General features: G+C 38.4%; 1 protein-coding gene and 1 long non-coding RNA gene across 3 annotated transcripts in view; both read right to left on the bottom strand.

Annotated features, from left to right (window-relative positions):
- The window catches only part of LOC124950295, an 11,396-nt gene extending 9,148 nt beyond the window's left edge, over positions 1–2,248 (bottom strand). The window contains exon 1 of the long non-coding RNA XR_007101312.1: positions 625–2,248. This is a non-coding gene — a long non-coding RNA (uncharacterized LOC124950295). The remainder of the gene's footprint in view (positions 1–624) is intronic.
- Positions 1–5,000, bottom strand: part of LOC124950291 (cAMP-specific 3',5'-cyclic phosphodiesterase) — a 333,991-nt gene that overhangs the window by 264,048 nt on the left and 64,943 nt on the right. The window lies entirely within an intron of this gene.

Here is a 5,000-nt window from a genome sequence, read left to right as displayed (position 1 = left end):
ATCTCAAGAGTTTGCGACAGGTAACGTAAACAACAGGTAGCGAACGTTTTACACATATAAACATCCAGAGATTCATACACGTACATACATACGTAAATAAACATCCCCACCTTAAAGCACTCTCGGCCGGACAAACAAACTCGGCCTCCTTTCGTCTCGCTCCTAACCGTATATCTAATACGGCATGAATCGTTGTTTACACGATCGCTGCAATCATATCATATGATCAACGCAAATTACCCAATGATTTTTCATTTCCCATTTTATTCGTATTCGTGGAGAATCGTCGGATTAAATACTCCTACAGGGAATTTCTGGCTCTCAACTTACGTAAGTCGACAATGAATAACGATAGAGCGAAAAACGAAAGAGAGAGAGAGAGAGAGAGAGAGAGAGATAGAGAGAGAGAGAAAATTGAAGGATAAGAGAAAGATAGACAGAGAAAAAGAGAAAGAGAAAGAAAACTGAGGAATGAGAACAAAAAAGAGAGAGAGAGAGACATAAAGGCATAAAAATAAAACATAAACAACACAAAGAAAGACAAAAAGAAAGAGAGAGAGAGAGAAAGAGAGAAAGAGAGAGAGAGAGAGAGACAGACAGACAGAAAGAATCATCGATGATTACTTGCACCAAGAAGATAAAAATCAGTGGTGTGTACAGCATCCGACGAAAAATCTCTCACGCTACGTTGTATCGCCGTCGATAAATGAAAACGTTACTCCGAACAATACGACGTTCGCACTCACATCTAAGCATCGTCGCGTTTAATCAAATTAAATCGTTATAATAGAACGATAACGCGTTCGAATTCGGCCGTTTCGTCGATGAACGTGTATAGTAACGAACCTCGTCACTTATTTATTATCGTTGACTCTTTTTCTTCTTCTTCTTCTTCTTCTTCTTCTTCTTCTTCTTCTTCTTCTTCTTCTTCTTCTTCTTCTTCCTCGAGGATATTTTTCCACGAGCGTACGAGTTTTTCAGAGTTTCGCATTTTCTCGTTGCACTCGCGACGACTACAACGATAACGACGACGACGACAACGACGACGACGACGACGACGACGACGACAAAAAGAATAAGGATGAGGACGTGGATGAGGACGAGAACGAAGACGATGACGTGTCAATAACAAGAACGAATTGAGACGCGAGAAGCCGCGATGGTAACACGTTTTTCCGACATCTGTCTTTCATTTCTTCTCATCGTTGTTGACTGATATTTCGCACTTTAGTCAAGAAAATTCCAAATCACCCACATTCTCTCTCTCTCTCTTTCTCTCTCTCTCTCTCTCCACTTTCTTTCTCTAATCATTTTCTTGATTGAAAATTTGACAACGAAGAAGAAGAAGAAGAAGAAGTAGAAGAAGAAGAAGAAGAAGAAGAGAAAAAGGAATCGCGACGAAATGCACCCACACACAAGTTCCGAATGAAAAGAAAAAAAGAAAGAAAGAAAGAAAGAAAGAAAGAAAGAAAGGAAAGAAGGAAGAAAAGAAGGTAAGAAGGAAAGAAGAAAGGAAGGAAGGAAGGGAGAGAGGGAGGGAGGGAGGGAGGGAAGGGAAGAAATAAAAGGGTTATATTCTCACGTCTCCCCACTTTTCCTTTTTCTTCCACGCGGGAAAACTATTCTTTCCTCTTTCACTTTCCAACCGCCGGCAACGCCGACGACGACGATGATAACGACGACGGCAACGACAACGATAACGATGATGACGACGAGGAGAACAAGATGAACAACAATGACAATAACTACGACAACGACGACAACGACGACGACGACGATGACGACGACGACGATGAGGCCGACAATGACGAGGATAAGGACGATGACAAAGACAACGATAAGCAGCTCGTGCGCCGCCGTCGTATTGACGTTGACGACGGCCGAGACCCGACTGACGAAACGATTCTCTCTCTCTCTACCACCGACGCTGTAGTAGCACAGTGTCGTAGCATTCAACGGAAAACCAGTGAATTTTCCATCCTAGAGAAAGAGAAGATATGGTTCACCCTTAAAGGGCGCCAATTTTATCCGTCACTGCCTTTTTTCTCTTTCTCTTTCTCCCTCTCTCTCTCTCTCTCTCTCTCTCTCTCCCCTTTTCTCTCTTTCTTTTCTATTGTAACTTTCTACTATTACATGCGTGTATGCGGAAGAAGAAGTGAGAGAGAAAAAGAGAAAAAGAGAGAAAGAGACAAGTAGATAGGTAGAAGAATATGCGTGAAAGAGAGAGAGAGAGAGAGAGAGAGAGAGAGAGAGAGAGAGAGACAGAAAGGGAGGATTATATGAAAAAGGAAAAAAGGTTGCCGTCTGGTTGTCGTTACTAATGCTGCTGCTACCACTGCCGTTGCTGCTGGCACTCTGCTAGTACACTATACTCCGTAACTTGGTCCACCAACCGACGGCTCGGCAGCCCCGGCTGTTTTGCAAAAATTAGGTCAGCCGTGTGCCTTCCCCTCCATCTCTCTCTCTCTCTCTCTCTCTCTCTCTCTCTCTCTCTCTCTCTCTCTCTCTCTCTCCCATCCTCGATCGTCTCCCTCCTTCTCAACCCCACTCGCTCGTGCTTAACTCTCTCAATGCATCCTCTTCCCTTCTTGTGTTCTCCTCTGTCTGTCTCTCTCTCTCTCTCTCTCTCTCTCTTTTTATTTCTTTCTAACATGCGCAAGTTCCCTTTTTTCTTTTATCCTGTTTCCCTTACTCTTAAAGACCATTTCCCGCGATATCGGAATCCCATGAATGCCTATCGTCGTGTATGTTGTACTTCGACGAATCTTCTAAAAAATTTCTTTTATCTCTTTTCTCTTTTTTTAACTCCTTCCTCCTCCATTTGTTGTCATTATTATAGCTTTCCTTCGTTCGAAATAGTTCTTTTTTACTTTTTTTTTTTTTTTTGTTTTTTTTTTGTTTTTCTTTTATTTATTTTTTTTTTAATCTTTCTTCTTTTTTTTTTTAACGAACCGTCGTAGAGGATTGCAAATTTCGTTTCCTAGATCGTGCTTGAGAAATTAAATTTAATTGGATAAGTTTTATAAAAACGAAGATCTTTCTTCGTGATGGAGGAGAAAGAAGGAAAGAGGAGGTGGTGACCGTACTGTCACCTCGCGCCATTAGATCGAAAAGGAAATATGAAAAAAATCGTCTTATAATAACATACATTTCCGGTTTTTTTTCTATTTTTTTTTTTTTTTTTGTTTTTTTAACGCGCGTATAACAAAACGTATTTTTTCTTTTTATTTGACCGACTAAGGAAAAAAAAAGAGAGAGAAAGAGAGAGAGAGAGAGAGAGAGAGAGAGAAAAGGAAAAGGCTACGTTAGAGATTTTCACTTGACAAATTTTCGCAATACGCGTACTTGTTGCACATAGTAGAGGAGTAATACGCAGTCGGTCGGGCATACAGTTTTCAAGAGAGTTTCCTTTCCACGGTTTTCAGTTTTCCCTTGTTTTAATTCTCGTCTTTTAGACGCTTTTTCCTTTCTTTTGTGAAGAACCTCTGTGTAGCGGGCGCGAGGAGTCGTTGAAGTAATGCGACTTGGTAAAACTCGGTGTGGTATTTTCCTTGGAATAACGTAAAGTCCGATTAAATAAAGTTTCTAATTAAAATCCTGATTAAGATTCTCTCTTATGTACTATCGTATAAACGATTGTTTTACTACACTTTTTACTTCTTAACTTTTTCTTTTTTTCTTCCCCTCAATATAATTTCTTTATTCCAATATAATTACGTTAAGAAGAGATTCATTACTACAAAAATATAACTCATTCATTTGTAATCACGAGATTTAGATAAACTACATTACTATGGATTACAACAAGCCAATCACAATTTACTCTAATCTTTTATATACTGTAATTTAATTAAAAAGTCGCTCGAACACGAGAACGTGAGAAAGAAATGAAAGTGATAGAGAAATTTATAGGTAGAAGGGATGATCGAATTAAAGCGTCGCGAATACGAACGCGATTCGCCGCATATAATTAACTTAAAATGTAAATCACAGGTCCGAACGAATTTAAACGCATAATGGGATAATATACTGTCAAATCGACTAACGAATTCTACATGGCTAACGAGGACTTTAATTTATTTCGATTTTGCAAATTTATAAGGGTGAAACAGAAGTTGCGGTTGCGACGCCAACGGAGGTACTTTTTTTTCTCGCCCTCTCCCCCCGCCCCCACCCCCTTGAAATGACGTGACGGCCACGACGACGATTATGAAATAAAAATACACATTGTAAAATGTGTTTCCCTTTGATGAATTTTTAACGAGAATATTCTGAACATTTACATGCGATTCCCGCGACAGAATTTGTCTCGTTTTAACGTAAGATAAAATCCGTTTCTTTTTTAAAGTATGCTTTTGCGCACGTACACTTAAAAAGAATTTCAAACTGACTATCTATAATATCCACTGAGAATAGATAAAATTCGTTTCTATTTGTTTTTATATTACTCCTTAACAATTCTTCCTTTTATTTTCTTCAAAAAATTCTTGTCTGAAGTAAATTTCTTCGTTAAAATCCAATTAACATGCACGCGTGATAAATTACGATAACGTTAATTTTGATTCATTATGACTTTTAACGTGGGGGGAGGGAAATTTTTATGAATGATTTAAACGATAACACGTGAGAGAAAGAGAGAGAGAGAGAGAGAGAGAGAGAGAGAGAGAGAGATCACGATATATATAATTAAAAATGAAAATTTTGGTTGAGATTCCGCATCGAAAAAACAAATAAATGAAATAACTGGAGTAATGAAAATGAGTAACATTAATACGATTGAAAGCCACGAACTTTCGTAAAATAAACTTTTTATAGAAATAAATATGAATATCTCTCTCGACGCGATTTGGGGATAAACTCAATTCTCCTATCGTTATTGTAAACCGTACATAATAAAAAGAAACATAAACCTGCCGTTCGTCTATAATTTTCAACAACGGTATTATTTTATTCGTTTTTATCTTCGACGATGGAAAATATTGAGAAATGAGATATAAAAA

Source organism: Vespa velutina, chromosome 7, assembly GCF_912470025.1.
Source record: "Vespa velutina chromosome 7, iVesVel2.1, whole genome shotgun sequence".
NCBI lineage: Eukaryota > Metazoa > Arthropoda > Insecta > Hymenoptera > Vespidae > Vespa > Vespa velutina.
This window is presented reverse-complemented; position numbering and strand designations above follow the sequence as displayed.